The 25,768-nt window shown below is 38.2% G+C and overlaps 1 pseudogene; it reads left to right on the top strand.

Annotated features, from left to right (window-relative positions):
* Window positions 1-937: 937 nt before the first annotated feature.
* LOC102966895 lies at window positions 938-20,305 on the top strand (annotated as a pseudogene).
* The last annotated feature ends 5,463 nt before the right edge of the window (window positions 20,306-25,768 follow it).

The following is a 25,768-nucleotide window of genomic DNA, read 5'->3' as shown; positions in this document are numbered from 1 at the left end:
CACTTGCATGCACACTCTCTCTCTCAAAAATAAACACTAAATAAATAAACACATATTTTGTCACATGTCTGGTTGGTGGGCATTAAGAAGGGCACTTGTTGGGATGAGCACTGGGTGTTATACGTAACTGATGAATCACTAAATTGTACTATTGAAACCACTATATGTCAACTAACTTGAATTTTCAAAAAATCTTGAAGAAAAAAATGTCAATTTCCCACCCTCTCCCTCTTTTTATAGGTACAAAGAGTAACGTGGCTCAATTTCTGAAAGCTAACCAGAAGAAATGTGGATATAGACAAGTGCATTCTGAATAGCAAAATAAACCGAATTTTCTCCTTTTATTGAATAGTTGCCTTAATTGTTTCCTGAAATAGAATAACCTCAACAATACTACCTCTGGAGAAGAAGGGGTACTCGTCCATCTGGGCCAGATGCCATCCGGTGATGCAACTCAGATCACTCTCTGCAATGGGAGGGTCAATGGTTTCCAGTGCAGAGGTGGGGCCACATCCAAGTCACTGAAGGGATTTTTCTAACTGCACAGGCCTGCCACCCAACTGCAACTTAAGAAAATGGTGTTCCATAGGTTGATAAATCTCCCCTAAAGATAGCATACTGGCCTCAGGGATCATTTAGACACAGATGTTATCTTTCTACACTGGTTTTCCTCCATGATTCTTTAATGTAAGCTGTAACCTAGATAACAATGGCTCCAAGCCAAATACCAATTTACATATCAAAGGTACATCATGCGGTACATTTGTGTTGACCTAACCATTGTGTTGACTTGAAGAGAAAAACGAACTGTTAGTGAGAATTATTGTGTTAATTCAGATTTACTGAGAAGATCGGATTAGATGTGCAAAAGATTTATTAGGGGAAGGAGCATCAAGCAGAAGAAAAAAAAGGAAGAATGGTAGGGTAGGAGTTTCCAATGGTAACAGTGTTCCAAGAAAGTTTCAGCCAGGCTGGCGAGGAGTCCTTTAAGTTAACGTCACCCACAGCAGGAATCCTATGTCTCAGAGGAAGGGGCCACCTTAATACCTCCACTGGTCATTGGCTGGGAGCAGCCCACCAGGAATACGGTCTCAGGTAAAAATGATGGGTGACCCAGAGGGGCAGCTGCTGAGGCTGTCAGTCAATTACCTGTATTTTCATGGCTACCATAATTAGTGTAATGTTGCAACATTTTATTCTAGCCAAATAAAGCGATTGACCAAATCACTGACTTTATTTAAAACATAACTGCTATCAAAGACTTGTAAGGGTAATTAATTTCTTTCATAAACTTTTCCTAAGAACATACTATATATCGGGTACCATGCTAGCTGCTATAGATAGGGAAGTGGTTAAAACACAATACCAGCCTCAATGAACTTATAGTTTTACACGAGAGAAAACGACATGCGATGAATGTGTATTACATACTAAAACCAAATAAGACCAATTTTATCATAATATGGATATCTTTTAAATGCTTATGATATGTTCACTGGGTGAAGCATTTAATAAAACACTACAGTGCAAAGAAAATGAACTGTGTGGTTAGTCATCCTCCAAAGTCAGGCAGTAAAGCAAACAATATTATATGGAAAAAATTAACATCTTCATTTTTAAACTTAGAATATTTCAGTAAAATAATGTAATGTTTTTGCAAATGATACGAAATTGGTTTCAATTCATGAACCATTTTCTGTTAATTAGATCTGTTTATAACAAATATATGATTTTAGTTTTCCCTTTTCCCTTAATTTTAATTGTTTCTCAAAAGTTAGATATTCCATGATTTCAACAGACAACACCTCACATTTGTAAAAATGAGGATCATGAAACTTCATTCATATAGATGAAAATTATCCCAAGATTTCATACATTCATTGAACAAATATATATTGACTATCTATTCTTTTCCAGCTTCTCTAGGTACTAGGGATACAGCAGTGAACAAAACACACAAAATTCCTGCCTCACCTGAAGTTTAGACTCTTGTTGAAGGGGGAGGATGGAGAGAAAAAATAAATGAGTAAGATATAACATGATAGTAGTGTATTCTAAGGAGAAAAAGAAACCAGAAAATGGGGATAGAAAGGGATGACAAGGTGTATACTAAAATTTTCCATACGTGGACCAAGAATAAAAAGTTTATTGAATGAAAATAGTAATTCATTGGAACACCTAGGTGGCTCAGTTGGTTAAGTGTCCAACTTCGGCTCAGGTCATGATATCACAGTTTGTGGGTTCAAGCCCCACGTTGGACTCTATGCTGACAGCTCAGAGCCTGAAGCCTGTTTCAGATTCTGTCTCCCTCTCTCTCCGCTCCTTCCCCACTCACACACACTCTCTCTCTCTCTCTCTCTCTCTCTCTCTCTCTCAAAAATAAACATTAAAAAGGAAAAATAGTAATTCACTAATCAAGTTTTTTATTAATTTATTAATTTTCAATAAGCATTTATTTGTAGGTGCCAGTGACAAGAACACAGAGATGTAGGAGATATGATCACTGCCTTCTCAATGCCTGCTAAGTAGTGGGAGGGTAGAAATCAACAATCAGTATTATATTCCCAAAATGCTAATATATGAGCTGAAAGTAAAATATCAATATAGCTTTATTTTCACATTTGCAAACAGAGATACAAATACAGATATTTTTTAATATTTTAATAAATATTATTTAATATTAAATAAACCAATAACTGGCAATGTGACAATAGTAAAACTTTTTTGGAAACTCCCCAAATCCTCCTAAATGATAAATCAGGAACATTAAATGAAACAAAACAAAACAAAACTACAGACAGTATCCTCAACAAAACTAGGGATAAGGTATCCCCATAAGCTTCAGAATAGGCATTAGTGTGTCTAAACCATCAACAGCTGTGTGCCCTACACAGAGGAACAACTATATGCTCAGATCACTGAGGAGTGGAAGAGTGATACCCATTTATCAACCCGTGAAAACCAAAATTTAATCCAAAACAATCACAACCAAAATAAGATAATCCTATGGAAGCCAAGACTAAGGATTTGGGAAAAACCTGAATGTCCTTACAGGACACAAGTTTCAGAGAAAGCAAATATGGCTTATGAACGTGAGAAGATTGAAGAGAGCTTTGTCAGTGTATGTGCTTGAGAAGTACAGAGCAAATATTCATTTTTAGAAGTACAGAGTTTTACTCTTAAGGAGCGCTATTGGAAATAGATGCTTAGGTGAGTGAGTAGAATAGGAAAACTGGTTATATAAAGAGAGAGAGAAGTTTCAGATACTTCTCTTTGGGTGCTTTTGGAGGCACCCAAAGGAATTAAGTCCTGGAAAGTGGTATACAGGCAAAATAATGAGAATAAGTCTGATATCACTACTTTGGAATGCAAGCCTATGCAGTTGAGGGCTGAAGCATGCATTTAAAGAAAGAAAATACTTCTAATCTGGACTTACCTATAAAAGACACAAAAGCACCTACACAAAGGCCATAGCCTGAGTATTTCACATAACAGAATGGACCTTCTCAATCCAAGGAGCTCTCCATAGGAACATAGTCCTGATGGCCTAAGAAAATCTACAACACTGGAATATGGGAAGTGGTGAGAAAAGCAATATGATCTAAACCATATAAAGTTATTGACAAGAAGTGCCTGGGTGGCCCTTGATTTTGGCTCAGGTCATGATCCTAGGGTTGTGGGATTGAGCGCTGCACCAGGCTCCATGCTGAGTGTGGATCCGGCTTGGGATTCTCTCTCTCTCTCTCTCTCTCTCTCTCTCTCCCTCTCTCTCTCTCTCTCAGCCCCTCCCCAGCTTGTGCATGTGCACGTGTGCTCTTTCTTTCTCTCTCTCTCTCTGAAAAAAAAGTTATTGACAAGAAAAATGATGAAAATTAACCTACTGATATTTCAATAACCACAGGGTATACACACTAGGAAAATCTGTCAATAAAAGAAATGAAAATGAGCTGAAAAATATCAAGAAAATTAAGAACACAACCACAGCTTTGAAAATAGCACAAGTCTTAATAGAAAGCCTAGAAATTGTATGACTATATATCAAGAGAATAGGATACCAAATCTCAAGAAAAAATAGAAAAAAAATTCGTGAATAAAAACTGAAATAGAAGGAATATGAGAGTGAGTATACAGAAGCCAGTGCAGTATAAAAAGAAAATTTATAAAAATTTAAGCAGAATTTTTTTTAATGTTTATTTATTTCTGAGAGAGAGAGACATAAAGAGAGAGTAGGGAAGGGGCAGAGAGAGAGGGAGCCACAGAATCTGAAGCAGGCTCCAGGCTTTGAGCTGTCAGCACAGAGCCCAACATGGAGGTTCAACTCACAAACCATGAGGTCATCACCTGAGCTGAAGTTGGACCCCCAACCGACAGAGCCAATCAGCCACCCTTAAACAGAGAGTCAAAAGAATTTTCAAGAAAACTGTTGGGTGTGGCCACGAGTGCTGCCCAATCAGAAAGTCTGGCTGGAGAACCTGGGCAGCCACAGAGGCCACCCTATAGCCCCACTCAGGCCAGGACCAAAGCCAGCAAATCTGCTCAACTGCTGAGCATACCTTACAGCCCCATTGCATCAGGGAGCCCAAATAGTGACCCCAGGGCAGGCTGAGAGCCCAGCCTTATGGCCTTGCCTGATTGCCAAGCACAGCCTACAGATTCACCCAGGCAGGGAGCCCAGCCAATGACCCTGCCCAATTGTGGAGCATAGTGAGCGTTTGGACCCCATCAAGGAACCCAGAGAGCAACTTCACCCAAAAGTGGAACACAGCTAGCAAGCAGCTCATCACAGAGCCCAGCTTGTGACCCCATTTAACTTCAGGACACAGTCTGCCGCCCCACCTGATCATATATATAGTACTGCCTACTGCCCGGCCCAACTGCAAAGCCCTGGCCTGTCTGAACGTGTAGCCCAGCCAGCAGCAGAATCTGCTGGGATATCCCATCACTTTTTGCCATATTTTCTTCACTGGAATTGAATCATTAAGCCCAGACTATACTCAAGGAAAGAATTAAGTTCTAGCTTTTGAGGGGAGGACTATCAAATAATTGGTGGCCATACCTCTAAACTATTACAAACACCAATTAGGTGTTTTTCCAGAAACAGACAATTTGAATTTAAAATTAATATGGAAAAAAAAATAAGCAAGAATATTTAGAAAATAATTGAAAAAATATCATAATATAAGGGAGCTTGCCCTACCATATATTAAGCCATATTACTATGTTTTTATAATTTAAAAATGTAAAAGCACATGAACCAGTGGAAAAAGAATAGAACATCCCAAACAGACCCAAGTACATACAGAAATATACAGAAAGGTTGACTTTTATTTATTTGTTTTTTAAAGTTTATTTATTTATTTTGAGAGAGCGGGGAAGGGGCCGAGAGGGGGAGCGGTCAATGTGGGACTCGAACCCATGAACTGTGAGATCATAACCTGAGCTAAAACCAAGAGTCAGACACTTAATTGACTGAGCCACCCAGGTGCCCCCAAAAGGCATACTTTTAATAAATGGTGATCAAAAAACTGGGGGAAAAAATCACTAGAAGAAGAAACAAACAAAAAACGTAATAAAAATAAATAATCTACAGAGAAAAGCAGGGAACCCAGTGGAGAAGATACAGAGGCAAGGTAGACACCACTGAAAATGACTTCACAGATAGTATTAATTTGGGAAGCACACGTTTCATGTATTTAACAACAATATAAATTAGATAACAGAGAAAAAGGCAATCTTAAAAGCTACAAATACATTTAAGCAAATAAATCTAACTGCATATTGGGTTGGTGACAAGCACATGGAGGATATAGGATCTAGTGAAGAGACGGATTTACAAAAGTGTGGGCAAAATGAAAGATGAAACCAAGAATGGGTGATGCACCCCCGGACTAGGAAGAGAGGGAACAGTTGTCACCATTAGGCTACTAAGGGCCCAGAGAGGACATGACGTAATGCTGGAATCTAAGGAGATGCATAACCATATGACACAGCCACCCTGTAAGAGCTACAGTCGTAAGCAGAGAAACACAGCCGGCAGCCCAGCAGGAAAAACCAGGGAAGGAAATACCCCAGCTTCACTCTCCTGCCCTTCAAATGTCCTCTCCTCCACAAAGGAGAGCCGGAGAGAAAATGAGTTCAACTATGCCCTTTCTAGGGAGTGCTTCCCACCACACAGAGCAGGATAAAACATTGAGAACAAATGCAGAAGGGCAAAAAGAGAATGTACAGTACCCCAAAGAAATAATGTTAAATTTATTAGGTGAGCTAATGCATAAAGATTATGTGAGAAAGGCTCTAATTTTTAGGGTTCAAACAATTTCAAAATCTTTAAAAATTTAGAAATATACAAGATGTAGTAAGTTAAAAATTTGGTTGTTGCTGTTTCTGTTTTCCTCATAATTGGGGATGAAATGCATAGTGTTTTATACTGCTGACAAAATGTAAAATTGTCACAATCTTGCTAGAAACCTATTTGGCAATAGGTACCAAGAGGTATAAAAATGCTATAGGCTACAGTCCTCCAAGCTAAAAAATAAGTAGATGGTATAAAAAATGGACACACAAAAACAACCATGGCTGGAGTATTTTAAAAAGCAAATTGTAAGAAACTTAAAATTGAATGATGAGGAAATGTTACCTAACATTTAAGTAGTAATTTTAAATTCAATGTACAAAAAGTTTTAATGACTTGGGGAAATGCTCCACAGCCCTCAGGCTCTTTTAAGTCCTCATGGGACAAACTTAATATTTCTGTTATTATGCTAACCAATTTATTTTAATCAATATAGAATAGTTAACCTGTTTCATAACTAAAAAATCCATCAGGATAACGCTGAAATGATGTCTCTGTGACCTTTGACTACAAATCACCTCCACTCATTCTTTTGCAAGAACTTATGTATCTATTTAATCAAGTAATAAATTATATCCATCCTTGTTAAAAACACAACAAACCAAATCAGAAAAACCTAGATAACATGAAAGCTTCATTTACCATCACTCCAGACCCTACTCCTTTCCTCAGAGCAAACCAGACTCAGAGCAGGAAATTTAACTTTCCAAAAGTTCATGTATATGTAAAATATATATACATAAGTACATGTATGCCTATGTTATATGTGAGACCTATATATACACATATATAGTTATATGCATATACAGCCAAACACACATTATACATGTGTGTCCATGCATATATAAAAATACATGCACATGCATACATAAATAATCCAATAATAGGTTCATGTAAAATTGCTTTCCATTTTCAAAGGTTTTATCAATTTATATCCTACAAAGTTTTTGCTTACATACTGGCCAAATACAGTCCTCATTTACTTCAAATTTTGTCAATCTTATGGAAGAAAAGTACCTTTGTTATTTTAATTTGCATTACCAACTGTAATAACTTTCATGTTTATCAGTATATCTTCAACAATAAATTGCCTGTTCATATCCATTGTCCATTTTTCTATTTAATTATTTATGTTTAATTCTTTATGTTTTTCCTTTTGATTTATTTGTATTTTTTTTTTTAATTTTAGAGAGAGCACATGCTCAAGTGAGGGAGAGGGAATCTTAAGTAGGCTCCATCCTCAACGCGAAACCAGAAGCAAGCCTCAATCTCACGACCCTGGGATCATGACCTGAGCTGAAAACAAAGAGTTGGACACTCAACCAACCGACTGATGGGGATGTGTGTTTTTTTCTTTTTTTAAATGAAGAACATCTATGTCCTGTTATTTTTTTTTTTTTATGATTGCATTATCTTCCCCTAGTATTTTTACTATTTACACATTATATTGTGTATAGTTCCTACAAAAAGATCCATTTTTACTAGATTTTTCCATTTGTTGCCACACAATTTTCCCATTATTTTTATTCAATGTTTTGATCACTTCAATATTAATAAATCGTTTCTTAATTTCTAATTTTAAATAAATAAATATTTAGTTAGATCAGACTTGCCAAAGTTGCATCTATTTTATTGGTCTTTTTTAAAGAATCCATTTTCATTGTATGGTTCAGGACTAATTCATGATTTCCTGCCTTTATTTTTATTAATTTCTTCATTCTATTTTCTTCAGCTTTATTCTATTATTTTCCTAGCATTTTAATTCATATGTTAATTTCTTTTTTAAGTTTTTATTTTCAAATGTATATATATCTCTGAATTTAATTCATATGATATGTTTAAAGCTTTATCTTTCTTCTAAATAGATTTTGAGCTTTTTAGTGGCAAAATTGCCTGGCATGCCATCTGTGTTTTGATATTTACATACAGTCTGAGAGTTGCCTATTATTAGAAAATTTATTTTCATGATTAATATGTCTGGTCTTCTTTAATCTAGTTTTATGCTTTTTATTTATTGTACTTCCCTTACATTTTACTTTATTTAATTTTGCCCTTGCGATTTGAAAATAAGTATACTGTTTTCGTTTTATAACTGTTAAATTTGTATTTTTTAAAATATTGAAACCTGGGGCACCTGGGGGGCTCAGTCGGTTGAGCGTCCAACTTCGACTTAGGTCATGATCTCACAGTTAGTGAGTTTGAGCCCCGCGTTGGGCTCTGTCCTGACAGCTCCAAGCCTGGGGCCTGCTTTGGATTCTGTCTCCCTCTCTCTCTGCTCCTCCCCAACTCATGCTCTGTCTCTCTCTCAAAAATAAATAAACAGTAAAAAAAATTAAGATATTGAAACCTGGTGTCTCTACTTATGAATATCTATCATTTAAGAACATATCCTGACTGCTACTATGTAGAATGAGAAAACTACCCAATATTTTATTCCACTTCTACTCTTCCATATTTTCATTTTTTGTTGTAATCTCTATTGAAACCTTGCTTATCATTTCAAGCTACTTATTATTATAATTATTTATAACACTTTTGCATTTTTCCATTACTTTTCTTAGCACCACTTTCAAATTCATTGTTAAAACACTTATTCCACTGAAGTAATGAGTACCACTTTTAAGTTTTTGATAATGGTTTCCTTTCAGAATGGAATGAAGGCCAGCGGTTTAGTCTCCATTTCCTTTTCCCCATGTAAATGGAAACCATCACAACCTTTTCCCTTGTTAAAACCCCTTACAGAAGATCTTCAACCCAGTGTGCCAAGAATGGGTTACAGGAATGATGACAAGGGTCGGAATCACCCAGCCCTGTGGGCAGTTGAACAAACACCCTGGTCTTGGAACTCCACACTAGTCACCCGGCTGCAAACAGCCCTGAGCATTTACCATGCAACACTTCATTTCCTCTGCGATGCCACATTGCAAAGACCTGCTAGAAAGTCCTGCTATAAATGCTGCTCTATTGCTTTCTCTTCAAAGTTGTGGAAAATTTGAAATCCAGATGTTTTCTCCTTATTGTATTTAATGTATTTCTGCATCCTAGATATGTGTGGGTTTCTTTTTCATTGTTAAGTATCCGAGCTTTTATCAGAATGTGTTTATATTCCATTCCTTTTAGTAACATTTGACAAATCATGGGCCATTTGAGTTTACAGAGTAAGTTTATTCTTTAGTTCGGAATGTTTTCTCTCATAATCCTTTTGCATATTTCTTATAGATCATTTATTCTAATTCTTCAGAAAAACAGCAAGTTTTCAATATTTTTCTGTTCGTATTTTATATTTATCATCTTTCCATTAATTTGTTGTTACCTCTTTTTCTTTTCCTCTGCATTCTAGACAACTTCTTAATTTAATCTTTTTTGTAATTCTTGATCTTCTGCTATGTCAGGCCTGTTCTTTGTCTACAACAGGTAAAAATTTTATTTCTACTTTTAAAAAATTATAACACTTTTATTTACCGTACCTAACAACTTTTATATTACCTTATATGTCTTGGCACACATATTTTTTCATCTCTGTTATCTTATGTCCTCTCTTTCCTATAATATTTTATAAAATTTAATTGAGTTCAAAAATTTCTAGTGATGAAAGCTACAATGAAATATGTATATATTTGTTATGTATGTATAATTTATCTTTTCTTCTGGTTAACAAATCTGTTTATAACTTCCAATTTTTGTTTGTTTGTTTTTCTTTTACATTTGCCAAAACGGTGACAATTCCATGCCAACATCTCCTTTTCCCCAAACAAACAACTATCTGATTTAGGCACCTCATTCTTTGATTGAATGCCATTGTCTTCCTCTCATTTGATCTGAAGTTGTAAAGTTAGTTGATTGGTTGTTTTTTCAGTCAACTAGAAGGCTGAGAAATACAAAGAACTGTAGCCAGTGGAAAGACTGCCTTTTAGTGTTCCTATAAATAGAAAAGATAAAAATATCTTTGGTTACAGGTCAGATCCTGTATCCTAGTGCTGTTACCTAGTGCTGTATCCTAGTGCTTTTTTATTTCAAAAAAGAATTTCTGTGTTTGGAAAAAAAAATAAGTAAATCTGTCAAAATCTGTTGTCACTCACCCTCTGCTTCTACCTTCCTCCACAAGATCTGGCCTCTGGCATGTCTATCCCCAAATTTCACCCGGTCCCCTTCAAAAGGAGGCCATACCACAGAGGAGCCTGAAGCTTTGGGCAGATACTCTTTTCCTTTCCAAAGTTAAAGCCCTAGAATATACACTTGAGTTTATTTGGATCCCAAGTCCATATCTTTTTCTACTACAGATAACTGGCCCTCACACTCATATGAACACCTTTAAAGAGTCTTCCATCCCCATTGTGCCCAAACATTGTTAAACTAATAGCTGTTTGCTTGCTCACTGCCTGCATGACTGCTGGATTGATTAGAGGAGCCCCTATTACTACAAGCAGGCTAGTGTTTGGGATGCCCCTTTCAAATAAAGATTCTTATTGTTGATCATGAGGATTCCTGGAGCATGTGTGATTATATTTCAATATACCAGTCAATGAAAAACATGGTATCCCTATCTCAGTAAAAATTCCAACTATGTATTCTATCCAATCAAAAGTATCTGCTGGATTTCACTCTGTTTCTTTCAAGGTGATAAAAAGGTAAGTGATCAGTGGGGAATCTGTAGATACAGTTTTAACATGATGTTGAAAAGAAAGTATGGGCACCAGGTCAGACTTGTGACCCATTTAGGGTACAGAAAGGCCTTTCGTTATGGGATATTCTGCCCATAAGACTGAGTTCAGGGCTGGCCAATAGAATGTTATGCAATGATGGACACGTTCTATATCAATACATTTGATACACTAGCCATTAGCCTCTGGTGACTGTTGAGCACTTGAAATATGCCAGAATGACTGGCATACAGAGGACTGTATTTTAAATTTTATTTAATTTTATTTAATTTTAATTTAAATATCCACATATATTGTACAGCCCACAGCTAATCAAATCATTGACTTATTTTTAGCCAACTTTTCTCCCCTAAATCTAATCTCCCAATTATCCCCAAAGCCACTGGAGTTTATTTCAAAAAGATTTTGAAGCAGGTATTGCCTTTATTACAGTTTTTCCCTAAGAGATCACTCTCAATTTTAAAGGACATCGTGTATTAGGTCTAGAAGGTTGAAGGGCATTGACCTCTTCTCTCCAAGAATTCTGAGCCTTATCTAACAGTGAGACCACAACATATCATCAAATATGAGTTAGCTGGAGGACTGGGACCCCTACAAACTTGACAAGAACATTAGGAAGGAATTGAGCTCTTTTATCTTCACATTGTTTTTTCTTCCCCCTCCAGAGTCCCTTCTATTCATAGAAGAGTTCTGAAGAGTTTACCATCACTGATCTCAGTGGTCCTCATCCTCCCTTCCCAAGAACCAGCAAGATCCGATCTCATAAAAACAAACACCGAAACCTCATGTTATTTTTTAAATGTGTGAGTCTTACTATAGTAGATATTCAATTTCGAATCTCACCGTGTCTGTAAAGTAGTGCATTTTCATTGTCTCTCACCATTTTCCACTTCTGAGTTTAAAAACAAAACGAAACAAAACTTTCTGCCTAATGACATATTTTATGCACAGCATGTGGTTATAATTAAAATAATACCATTCATTCCACATACAAACTATTTTTCATCTTGGGAAAAACACTGATTACTCTCAAGGAACATTGCTGCATGGTAGTTATTACTTCACCATTTCACAGATGAAGAGTGGGAAAAAGAAATAAATACAGACTAAAAGGAGTATCTGTGTGGATGCAAGAATCAAAGTTAGACGCTTAAGGTGTGTGATTTTTCATCTCAACCTCAGACCTGTTCTCTCTCCATTTAGGGTTGTAACCATAAATCACCCTCAATTAATTGTGAGCATATTTTACATAGTAAATCTAAACTCCTACCAACAGACAGCCTTCCTCTAACCAGAAAGAAGAAAGAAAGAAAGAAAGAAAGAAAGAAAGAAAGAAAGAAAGAAAGAAAGAAAGAAAGAAAAGAAAAAAGAAAGGGAGGCTGTAATTAGCCAGATTATCTTCTTAATTTCATCAACTATTTTGTTGACTGGTTCCATGGGAAAGACTCAGAAGTGGATATTTGTGGAGCAAGGTAATTGCTACTTCCTCCCTGACCTTGTTTTAGTAATCTAGAAAATATCATGAAACCACAAAGTTTATGCACCATCACGATTTACAAATTATCCACACACAAAAATGGCAGTTTCTGCCCCAAATTTCTATCACCTACAGAACCTGCCTCATCACTACAAAGATAACTATACATGATGGTGTGTGGATGGGAGGGCTTGTAACTATTTGGGAATCTTTAGGTTCATAAGGAAGAGGGGAACTTTTCTCAAAAGAAACATCAAATTTTCTTTTCTCACAAGAAAATAAGATCTTTGAAGATTTTACTTGAGTGGAGAATCTCAGTTATAAAAATCCTGTCCACGTGGGGGTGCCTGGGTGGCTCAGTCAGTTAAGCCCCCCAACTTGAGCTCAGGTCATGATCTCAGGGTTTGTGGGTTTGAGCCCCGCATCGGGATCTGTACTGACAGCTCGAAGCCTGCAGCCTGCTTCATATACTGTGTCTCCCTTTCTCTCTACCCCTCTCCTGCTCACTCTTCTCTCTCAACAATGAATACACGTTAAAAAAAAATTTTTTTTAAATCCTGTCCATGTGGTTGTACCTATGCCCAACATATCTCTTTCCTTCCTAACTATACTTATCTTAGAAACCCTTTCTCTCTCTCATAATGGCTAAAATTGTGCCAATAGAGTTTTATTTCAGTGAATAATGTTCTTTTAAAATCCAAATTTTTGGAGAATATTATGCATCTATCCCTTTACCAGTACTCACCAAGCTATATTAGAGAAATTCAACGTTAAATTTGTGGGGCAGCAAAATAACAATTATGTGCAATAGAGCAGACATATATGACATGGCAAATGTAGGCTGGTGGTTTTCAGACTATACCATATGTAATATCACATTCTAGAATTTGAGAGAAATGCACAGTGTGGGGCCCCACCCCAGAGACTCTAAATCGGCAGGTTTGAAATAGGCATAGGAATTTGCGTTCAGGCAAGTTTCTTAAGGTGATTCCATGCCTCATGCTCAATTCCAGGAAATGTTGTCCTCTGAAGGTGTGCACAGCACAATCCATGCACTCTACATGGGGCCCTGGGCATCACTCATTCTCATAAGGGCTTAGGTAATTTGAATTAATGGAACATGGGGTATCATAAGGAAAGGGCTAAAATGGAAAGACAGCTGAATATTTGACAATGGCCCAGTGTCAAAGGTGTACTTTGCCATTTAAAAATTTCATTGAAGTTAGGCTTTGTACCCAGGAGAGTAGCAACCTTTTGTTTTCTTCCTCTTCTTCTTCATCCTCCTGCTCCTCTTCTACAAAACTCCCTATTCTCCCAGCCTGGAACCTGCTTTATATAGTTCCATATCACCTAGACAAAATAATTTTTCTATGTTGCCTTGGGAGTCCATCTATCATCTTTAACATTACTTCAATAAGAAAGCTTATAAAGTACAAAGAATCCAACACACATTTCCCTAAGATAGAAATTTAAATGCATACTAAAAAGAAACCAGACAGATAAGACTCCTAGAGAAAAATAAAGCAACTCTACATTATCAAGAAGCAGCATGTAAACTGATTAACTTTTCTCTCAAAAAGAAAAAAAATCAGGAGGAACATATTAGGGAGTCACTGCCACATTCTAGGGTTTCCCAAATCTTTGTAATTGTTCCTTAGAAAGTTTCAATTAAAGTGTTCTAAATTTTTAAAATGCAATATAAACTCATTACCAGATAAGCACAAAGGAATATTCTAAAGTCACTTATGAATGGATTTTGGATTATTCATCTGCTTCTTTCCATTAGGACAGCCAAACTGTAATTAATGCCTTTATTCCCGTGTTACATAAAGCGTGGAAGTCAGACGTGCAGCATCCGCATCCCCACCACACACCAGCTGAATCCAAATCTACATTTCAACAAGTTTTCTGGTGATTCAGATGTACATCAATACTTGAAAAGCACCATTCTGTCACATCAGGACTTAACCTCTGAGGGACCTCAGAGACTGTATGCTATGGGTACTCTCCGATGTTGGTGATATTAAGTATCCATGGGGGGGGGTCTGAATACTTATAGAGATTGTGACTTTAGAATGCATTTTCAGAAATAAATCCATTTTTATGAATGCAAGTTTATACAAGAAAGATGTTCTTGGGGCTCCTAGGTTGCTCAGTTGGTTAAGTGGCCTACTTCGGCTCAGGTCACGATCTCACAATTCGTGAATTCAAGCCCATATGGGGCTCTGTGCTGACAGCTTGGAGCCTGGAGCGTGCTTCAGATTCTGTCTCCCTCTCTCTCTGTCCCTCTCTCCTACCTCTAAGTCTCTCTCAAAATAAATTTAAAAAAACATTTTAAAAAAGATTTTCTTATTTACATTTTAATTCCTACTAACGATTCCTACTAAAGTCCTCAACTTGGTGGTTGACCCATGGGTAGTTAATGGCAGAGTCTCTTTTAAAAGATAGTAGGACCAAATATCATACTAGCTAAGGGGTTTTAATACATGTTCAAAAGCACATTTTACTGCAAAATAAATGCCTGTTCCACCCCTGTGCAGTAGTAAACCTAATAATTAGAGTGCCTGATGATTGGCCACTTTGTATGAAAATACAGAAGAGAAAACTGTTACATTGAGCATCCATAAATGTTTTTGGTTGTGAAATCCAGAAAGAAATTTTAATTGTTGGCTTCATAATTCCCCATCTCAAACATCCTAAACCATCAATAAAAAACACCAACAAAACTGTGAAAATACATACAATAAAGTGGGTGGGGGAGACGAAGCAAAGGATAAGAGGGTTCATCCATAACTGATAATTTTTAAATTTCTCTTTTTAATTTAAACCATTTATTTTGCTTGGTCACTGGCTTCCTAGAAGGTAGGCTCCAGATCCTCAAAACTGGGATTTGATTTCTGATAGCTTAATCCTGACATCAGCTATGGGTTTATCATGGGTCAAGGACAGAGTTTCTGTTCTTTGGGAAATATTTCCTTCACTTTATCCCTTAACTATAACTGTAGCCCATACTGAGCCAATCAGCATTAAAATATTCAGAGTTTTTAAAAGCAACATGCAAAAAAGCTTAAGTAGATGAACACAAAGCCATCAGCATAAACAATTTAAAACACTTTCCTTTAATGAATTCATTATGTATGTGATGAAAAGGCTTATTTTTATTCACCATAACGAAACACCAAAAAGACAATTTTGATGACCCAATTTTTGCTCATTTAAATTATTTTATCTTTAATTTATTTTGATTTACTGATTTCTTATTGGTAACTTTACATTATTCCGATTTATGACAATCTGATTTCTTCTCACATCATTCTAACATTGATAATTTCAATCATTTTAACAGTCTCTTTTCTAACATTTTGATATTTTCTAATCAACTACAGTATTGTAAGTAACCAACTTCTCACAGACAGGATTGGACTTACCATTAGTATGGAAATGTCATACATTCAGCAGAAAAAGTTCACTGCTAGTATTATTTTTTGAAAAATACATACCATTACTTATATGAATAGAGCAAAGGAAGATAGATATTTGTGATTTGGCTCTTATAACTCAAAATCTTCATTTATGGTTTATAATTGCATATATTTAGTTTGGCTAATGTATGGAGGATAAATATAGCTAGATATAACTTTTGAGCAGAAATAAATATAGCTTGATTTATAGGACAATGCTTTTATTAGGAGTTAAAAGCTTAGCTATCTCTGTAAATATACAAACAGATATATGCAACCATGTGCAGTGGGTGTAGAGTCTATCAAGTAGCTTAATGTTATCAAAATACTCCAGTGATAATGAAACTCAAGCCTCAGAGGACAGTAAGAATATTATTCCATATAATGTATTATGCATCAATAGTTTCAGGCGGGCAAATCCTACCAGCCACTCAGGCCACCACAACAGTTAGTGAAAAGAATATTAACTGATTCATGAAATGGAAAAATAGAAGAAAGGGAAACCAAAGAGAAATCCCTACATTGCTCCTTTTTTTTCTTTTTTTTCTTTTTTTCCCCTTCTGGCCATCGTTTTCAGTCCACCCGGAGTCCCATGGTTCTACTCTATAGACTCTATGCTCCCACCCTCCACTCTCCAAATCTGCATCTGACCCTCCCTCTGCCTCCACTTCTCTTCTTTCATCCTTTTTTTTTAATTTGCCATCAACACTCAAAGCCAAGTATGTACTTGTTGTCATTCAGTCCCAGATATTGACTTGTTAAAGCCTCTAATTCAAATCAATCCACTATTATGACCATACTCTAATTCCATTAGATCAATGATTAATATGTATCCCACAGCCTATGACATTAATTCCACCTGAGCAATATTCTTTTTTTTTCCTGCATAGAAAAAGTACTTTGTCACAAGCAACAAATTTTAAAGATTTGCTGAAGTCCCTTTGCCCTGTAATAGTATCTAGTTGTCATTTCAGGAAAGATAAATTGGGTCCATTATCAGGAAATAGTGGCTATTGCCAATTTTTAACACCAAAACTGCACCCTGATCTTCAAAATCCCTTTCTATTGATTTCTCTCATATCAGATTATGTTGCACAGACATATTTTACACAATTTAAGATCATTTATCTTTGCTTCATAAGAAATCGAACAGTTTTTATTGATGTTTACTCGGGGGCATGTGCTTCATTTCTCGTGTAACGTACGAAAAACTAATGTACTCTTAATAGCAGACAGATTACACAAATTTGCATGGGTATTTTGAAAAGATAATACCAAACGGGTTGAAGTAGCACAGAGAGAAAATTTTTTCAACTTCATTATTTTCCAAAGCAGCAAGATTACCAACCAGCTTTGCAAAACTTTCCCTGTTGAGCTTAAACATACTACATGCTCAAGTGTTTTAATTTGAATTTTTAAATATGGAGGAGGACTTGCTCCTGAGTATCAGGAATTTGTCAACTTAATTACACAATCCCAGTAGTTTTGTGAGGACACATTAGTAATTTCCTCCTGGCTTTGCTAGCCCCTTGCTTCCCAGCCTTGTATTCTGAAGGTCTCTTGCTCTTTGCTTCTCACCTCTTTGACTTACAGACTCTGCTGGGAAGGAGTTTCCTTATCAGGCACACATCACAGTGATATGTTAATATGCCTGCTCACCTTTTTATTGTTGCTATTTACCTAAAGACAAGAATTCCATGTAATTTTTAAAAACTGATTGTCAAAAATTAAATGTTCAATAGGAATGCTGTGGAAATTTTGTGAAATAAATTTGGTAGGTGCAATGGGGCTTTCTGTTCATTTGTAGTTCATTTTTTTAAAAAGCCTTAACATTTTAGGCACAGTGACCCAATGAAACAATATCACATGACATATGTCCATATACATGTGTGTGTATGTGCATATGCATATATGTATAAAAACATTCGACATGTATACTTTTTTTAAACGTGAAGAGAAAGAATTGAGAAGTAAGTCTTCTTACTCCTTCAGCTTTCCAGTTAGGACCTATCTGAGCTTGTTTTCCTACACCCTTTGTCTCCTGATAGCTGCTCCCATCCACTCCCCATGCCCCTTGGTGTGATCCAAGAAACAAAATGTTGCAATCCAATACTATGCCTCAAACAGTCCCCATCACACAGTAATGTCACAAGGATTATGAGAAAAAGTCATCCAAAATATAATTAGCCCCCTTTTGTCATTGTCATACAATGACATTTACAGTAGTCTTTTTATGATAAATATAAAGCATTCAACCCATACCTATTTTTTTAAAACAAGAGTACAATTCAATAGTCTATTGTTGAAACCTTAACTAGCTTTTGCAAGCTAGACTCGAAATTATACACTGAACCTAAATTATGTTTGAAATTGGCTCCTTTATATAGTTTAGAACAAATGATTTCCAGATGAGAGTCAAAACTCAAAAATAGAGCCTAGAATTCAGAACTGTTCTGTTGGATTATAGAATTTGTAGGCTAAGGCAAAATGAAGGCTCAAAATCTGCTGAAAGCATGTATTTTTGGTCTCTGCTCCTAGGAGAATGTTCATGATAGATGCTATGGAATTTCTGTCAATTCCTAAAATAACCAAATATTCTACTTTTGGAAACCTAAATAAATAAAAAGAAACGCAGCTTCTTTCACATAACAGCATAAAGTTAAAAATCAAAGTTTGGAGCTAAATCCATTAGCTGGAACAGTTCAGAGCAGATCGAGGCACATGGGCTGCATTGCCTCTATGCTCCCATTCCTTCCACGTTTTGGATTTTTTCTCCCTCTATTACCAGATGTATAGTCTCCTGCCTTGGGAAAGGGAAATATAAAAACAGTGCATGTGCTTCATGCTTTCACAGAATGTTTCTCTTTTCCCAGACCAAAAATGTTGCAGAATCATAAAATAATTTCAGATTCACATTTTTTGTGACTTTATCTATCCCTATTTCAGCACAGAGAATGTATGCAGTAGCTTACTGATGTAGAGACAATGCAATATAGAAGAAAAAGGCCAGAATTTTGATTTGGGAGAACTGGAGTTGAATTCCAACTACATTGTCTACTAACAAGGAAAAATCTCTCTGAGCTTCAATTTTCTCTTCTGCAAAATGAGAATACTACCTCGTTTTCAAGAATGTTGAAAGGGTCAAAACTAATGTACATAAAGTCAATAACATAGTCGTTGACACATAATAGGTGGTCAACGTGAGACCTGTTATGTTACTGGTATAATAGGAACAAACAGAATTCCCAGGCCTGAATTCTCATTTATTCTGCAATACCTCCCTGGATCTCTCTAGATCCAAGAGTCTCAAAGGTACCTATCATAATTGCTACTTATCTCTAATCTCCCTGTAAGAAGACACCCTGTTTCACTACAGATTTAGGTCTGCACTGGAACTTGGTAGTCACAATGCTGGAACAAATGGAAAACTAGCCACCCTCACATGGATCAGCTAAGCCACACATGACCTTTTCCACCTTTGCAGTGTTCCTTTTGACAAACCTTATCGTAACCTACATTTTAAAAGTACCAATAGTTTTTCATGCCTCGGCTTCATTGCTGGTGCAGGCCACAAGCTGTACTCACCTTGTGCCCCAACTCCCTACCCCCGACCTTAGCCAGGTCTTCTAGGCTCTGTGTGGTGGGCCTCAGGGTAGGGTGGCCAGCATGGACTCTGGAGGCTGGGGCTGCACCCCCTAGTTCGTATCTCTGAGACACTCGGGCCTGTGCGCTCAGAAGCCACCTTGATGAGGCCCCATGGCCCCAGGCCAGTCTGTAACATCACCTCTTCTGAATGTGCCACAAAGCAGATCCTTGACTCCCCACCCAGGCCTCCAGACCTGGCACAGAGGGACAAGGTCACCTCCTGCCTCACCTCCCTTTCGCCTTAATCACCAAGCACCTTTTCCCATACAGTCATTGACTGAGGAAGACTCGGAAACTGCCGGGCCACGCAAGCCAAGCCACGGACGCATGGGCAATCACCAGAAGCAGCCAGGAGACCAGGGTAATGCGAGTGGCAGCCACCACCATAGGATCAACTTCGACAAATATCACCTACATCACTTTGGAAAAGTTGGTAGGAGGCATTACCAGGTAAAGAGGAACCAGAGCTCTGCCCAACTGATAACCTTGATACAGCGTGGACTTTAGTCGGTGAGCAGACACGGGTACATGCTGTCAAAAACAAGACTGGAGCTGCTCCCATCACTGATGTGGTCCGATCGGGCTACTGCAAAGTTTTGGGGAAGGGAAAGCTCTCCAGACAGCCTGTCATCGTGAAGGCCAGATTCTTCCATAGAACAGAGGAGAAGATTAAGGGGCAGTGGGGGCCAGATGCATCCTGGTAGCTTGAAGCCTTGTGAAGGGAGGTTCATTAAATGCTAACAGGTGCTTTTCAATCAATCAATCAAGTACCAATAAATTATAGATAAATATGTACCTGTGGTGCAAAGTCTGTTTGAATAAAAACTACACTAGACACACGAGGAAATAAATCTGACGAATCTGTCTCTCTTCCCCCACTATTTCTCTTGTCTTCTTCCTTGCCCCTTTCTCACCCATGGAAGGGCCAATTCTAACCTTACTCCACATCCCACCTCAAAGGTCACCTCTTCCTTGAAGTCTCAAGGGGCAATTCCAGCCTCCTTTACCATATCATACTACAGTTACATATTTTTCTTGGTACTTATTATTGGCAAACAAGTGCAAAGCTGTCGCCCCTGCAATTACACATGCCAGGAAGCTGGCAATGGCTTTCATCTTCTTCGTCTGTAACAGGAAGTCATCTCAACAGTCACATTGGCCGGCCACATACCTTCTGTTCCTTCTGTCATTCCCTTCATTCCTGACCTTTCGTGACCTGGCACTGCTCACTTGGCCCACTGCAAAGCCTGGAAATTGGTCTTCCTGCCTCCAGGTCTGCACCTCGGCTATTTTTCTCCACACTATTAACAGAATGTTCTGTTTAAAGTACCAATCTCATCATAGCACCAACTCTGTAGGTCTTTTTCTTTGCATTATCTACTTCATAAAATCCCAAGGCTGGGGCATGGCTGCATGTTCTGTCCTGAAAGGGGAGGTTAGGGCAGGGGCTGAGAGCTTGAGGTTCAGAACTGCTCTCTGGAGCTTACAGCCTGGCTCTTCCACTGGCCAGCCACGGGACTTGGGCACTTAGCCATTGCTTTTAGCTTCAACTTCTCCCTATAAAATGAAGATCTGGGGGGAGCATTAAGTGCAATAATGAATCTATACTGATGAGCAGAGGATCTCCCCCATATCAGTCGCTTGGCAAACGGTCATCATTCATAAAGCAACCCTCTGCTTGCAGCTCTACCCGCATCTACTAAGCCCGCATCCTACTCCACATGCTGGCAGTTCCCAGGTGGAGTTCGACTCTCTCAGGACTCCCCATCCCTGCTCACTTTATTAATAGGAGCAATAATAATATGTAGCAGGAATGACTCTGTGCCCACAATCTTGGGCATGCAAGCAATAAGCCTTATTTTATTACAACCTAAGATAGATTTTTATTTTGAGCTCCTTTCCTCCGGGGAGTGGAAACTTACTATCCATCAATTCACGAATCCACCTTCCTCTTACCATCTCCAGGGGGCCATGTCTAAGTTCCGAGACATTCGTCTAGCACAAGGGGATTCAGTGATGTTCATCAATCCAAGCTCGCATCCCTTCATCTAGCCTTTGGTCATTGGTAGGCACTTCCAGGAACTTTCCTTGTTATTTCTATGCCCTTCTTGGCCACTCAAAACTTGTTCACTCTATAACTCTGGAGACAGTCTCTGACATTTCCGCCTCGACCTCCCAGACAATGATTTCTTGTCTGGAGTCCTGCCATCTCCCTGAGTATAATCGTGTCTGCGTGTGGAAACCCCAGGTCATCTGCAGAGGCTTTGGCCTCCCTCTCCCACACCTCTTGGTGGTGGGAGTGGAGGAAAAGTACAAGGTCCCTTCTGAGGGATCCTCCAGCTGAGACTCCATGACTCCATCTAGTCTGACTTGGAGGAGTTTTTCCCAAATCTTAAGTCCTTTGGAGTCTATTCATTTTACACCCCACAGATTTTTTTCTGCTTATAGCTGTAACAAATTTTTCATAGAAACGGTGAAATCAACAACCTACCTGCTCCAGTTTGGAAAAGTAGAGTGATAATAGGCAATCTTGAAAGAAAAATGTTGCTTAAATTTCAAAATATTATCACAATGCAGTATTAAAAATAGCTAACATTTACTGGGTGAGTTAGACAAATGCATCCGCATACAATTTACAGTCTGTATCAGTCAGGGTCCCAGCAGACAACAGATGGTGCGCTCAAATTAAGATACTGTGAGTAGGGTTTAATAAAGGGACTATTTACAAACTTGTGGCAAGGGTGTAGATAAACCCAAAGATAATGCAGTTCCCTGGGGCTAAGGATGGTGTGGCTTAGGTTACTGTCCCTAGACCCAAAGAGACAAAACCAGGGAGCAGTAAATGGAAGCCAGAATGAGAGAGTCCTGGAGAACAGCCACCTTGAAAGGAGCAGTGGCCTGTATTTAAGAGATAGGTGGCCAGAGGGAACCTTGCCAGGCAGAAGCCTATGGAATAAATAACACCACTGCACTCTCTGCCCTCCATCACATCTCCTTCCAGAGCTCACCAACAGGAAGCTAGGACACAAGGGAGACCTACAGATGCAGCCCATGCAGGTAGGTTTTGTGGAGCTGAGAGAAAAACGGAGAAGAATGGAAAGTGGTTCCAGAGGGTCGGATGGAAGATATCCAGCCCATGGTCCATGAGAAAACTCCCATGTAGTTGTCAACTTGGGCTGAGTCAGCTCTAGCTGCTCTGACAAAATGCTGTAGGCTGGACAACTTAAACAACAAGCATTTCATTCTCACAGTTCTGGAGGCTGCAAGTATGAGATCAGGATGCCAGACCAGTCAGGTTCTGGTGGGAGCTCTCTTCCTGACTTGTTGATGGTCCCCTCCTTGAGACCCATTCACATGGTCTTGCCTCTGTGCATGCATGTGGAGAGAGAGACAGACAGACAGACAGACAGAGAGAGCCACCGAGAGAGAGGGGGAGGGAGAGAGAGACATCGGGGGGGGGGGGGGCGGGGAGAGACACCGAGAGAGAAAGAGAGGGAGAAAGAGATATCTAACTCCATCAGGAAGGCCCTACCTTCATGAGGTAATCTAACCTTAATTACCGCATCTCCAAATACCATCACCTTGGGGGTCAGAGCTTCAATGTATGAATTTAGAGGGGACCCAAACACTCAATCCTTGGCAAACCCAGATAATGCTTTCTTAGTGATGCCTTCCTCATCTAGCAGAACTGACCATTCTTGCATTTACCCAATGTTGCAATATTTGGTGCATACAGTATGTCCTCTGTGAAGGACATACACACACTGTATTCTATCTGTGTGCATCTGTTTTTCTCTTTCACCAGACCCAGTGCCTTGAGAGGGGAGAGAAGGTTTTGCTTGTGTGTGTGTGTGTGTGTGTGTGTGTGCGTGTGAGAGAGAGAGAGAGAGACAGAGAGAGAGACAGAGAGAGAGACAGAGAGAGAGATAGAGAGAGACAGAAACACCAATGACAGTGCCTAAAATATAGAATATGGTGTGCTGGCTAAATGAACAGATAAGTGAATAAATGCTTTTTCTCCATTGCTCAGGATCAAACTCCCTAAAGGACAATCCTTTCACAGATAAATAAACTAATTCATGGTATCTTCTCTCTTTTCCTGATAAAATATGTGTTGTTTAATCATGGCCTTCTGTAGGTAATACCCTGGCCTTTGTCAAATACAAACTGATTTGGTCTGATATTGTGAATTTTAGGCATAGCAAGAGAAAGTGGAGGAGACGTTTGTGGCAGGGTGATAAAATATATACTATATCTATTTGGAAGCAGGCATGTCTATGAAGTTCCCTAACTTGTCAACTAGAGCTTACTGGAATTGAATGCAAAAGTTAACATGAATTCAGCAGGAAACCCTTATATATAATACTATCTAAAGTTATGGTACAACTTGATGTATTTTTTTGCCAGAATAAAGTTTTCTGGTTTTGAATAAAGTAAATATCTACCAATAAATTGGTGTTACCGATCAATGACCTAGTTCACGCAGAAGTGCAAACACAGCTGTGCAGTCAGTGCACTGCCCAAAGACCCTTGATCAAGAAGGGGAAGAAGATGACTCTTCTCACTAAATTTGGGCCTTGACATGGGCTGCATATACCTGAAGAAAGGGTGCTTTTTTTCTTCACCTGAAGATGTAATTAATGGACCCCAACCTAGAGAAGGCACCTTTTTCAACTTGCTGAGAGCTCTCTATCTGCTGGCAGCAGCGCTGACCCCAAGCTCACTGCAAATTCAATATTCCCCAATAAGCTCTTCATCCCATGCTTCTCTCTTTTCACAGCACAATCATTATCTTCAGTGTGCTTGTTCAAGATCAGGGTATTATTTTTGGACCTTATCATCTCCTTTAACCTCTCTATCAATTACCAATTTAAATTCTCTTAATAAAATGAGGAGAGATGTGAACAGAGGGTATGTTGTATACTATTGAGTGCCAGGGACTACAGTAGCTGTTTACAAAGAGTAAAAAAAGAATATAAGACAAAGACCAGGCTCTCAAAAATTGAGTCATTTCTTTTGGGAGATAAAAGATAAATCCATGGAATAACAAATAACTGGAAACAATGATAAGCACAGAAATAGTCACTACAGACCCCGTGTGCCCCTGGCTCAGGGCCTCTGTTTCCCTGTCATCCCCATGCCTCTGTTGATCTCTAAGAGGGGGGACTAAGGGGCATTTAGTGGTCTCTAGCTCCACCAGCCGTCTTCTTCTGTTGCCACCCAGCACAACTATTGATATTTTCTAAATCTTCTGCAGGAAGTAAATATGGGTATTTTTACAAAATCTTATTATGTTTATAAAATATTTATTTATTTTGGAGAAAGCACAAGTAAGGGAGGGGCAGACAAAGGGGGACAGAGAATCTGGAGCGGGCTCTGCGCTGACAGGCTGACAGCAGCGAGCCCAACGTGGGGCTCGAACTCAGGAACTGCGAGATCATGACCTGAGCCGAAGTCGGACACTCAACCAACTGAGCCACCAGGCGCCCCAGAAAATCTTTCTATTTTTAATAATGGAAAAGAAGCTAAGTAAAAACAAACAATGTGTGTGATATGCAAATGCATGTTTAGGACAAGCCTCTCCAAATATTTTACTCACGTTCTTCCAAAAATAAGTTTTTAAAGATTTACAGCACTTCACATTTTTGATATCTAAAGTTTTTCAACAGATCTTTAGGTAGTTGCAAAGGATGTAATTTCTGGCATGTTGTAAATATTGACTTGTTTCAGGAAAACTGTTACGGAGCACATTTCAATATACCCAATGGAAAGTTACCAGAACAAGCTGATACCCTTCAACATCTGTTTTAAAAATACATGACCAAACTTTTTTACATCATTCCTTTTCTCCTTGAATTCATATTCACATTCCATTTCACTGCAGAATTTTATCCTACAATATATTATAATGTATTTTTATGCACAAAGATTTATACTTGATAACCCATCCATACATTTCTATTTTCCAGAATCATAAGATCCAAATATTTGAGTTAAATTAATATTTTGATAATTATTATATAATTAGTCAAACCAACATAAAAGCATCTGATATTTTGATAAGTGGTAAGTATGCGATGTTGAGTGTTACCAGAAATACATAACTTAGTAAAAGAGACAAAACTTTTAAAAACATTAGTTCATGTATCATAATAATTATCACTAGAATACG

The sequence above is a fragment of the Panthera tigris genome, chromosome D3, assembly GCF_018350195.1.
Source record: "Panthera tigris isolate Pti1 chromosome D3, P.tigris_Pti1_mat1.1, whole genome shotgun sequence".
In the NCBI taxonomy this organism is placed as follows: domain Eukaryota; kingdom Metazoa; phylum Chordata; class Mammalia; order Carnivora; family Felidae; genus Panthera; species Panthera tigris.
The sequence above is the reverse complement of the archived record's forward strand: the minus strand, read 5'-3'. Positions and strand labels throughout refer to the sequence as shown.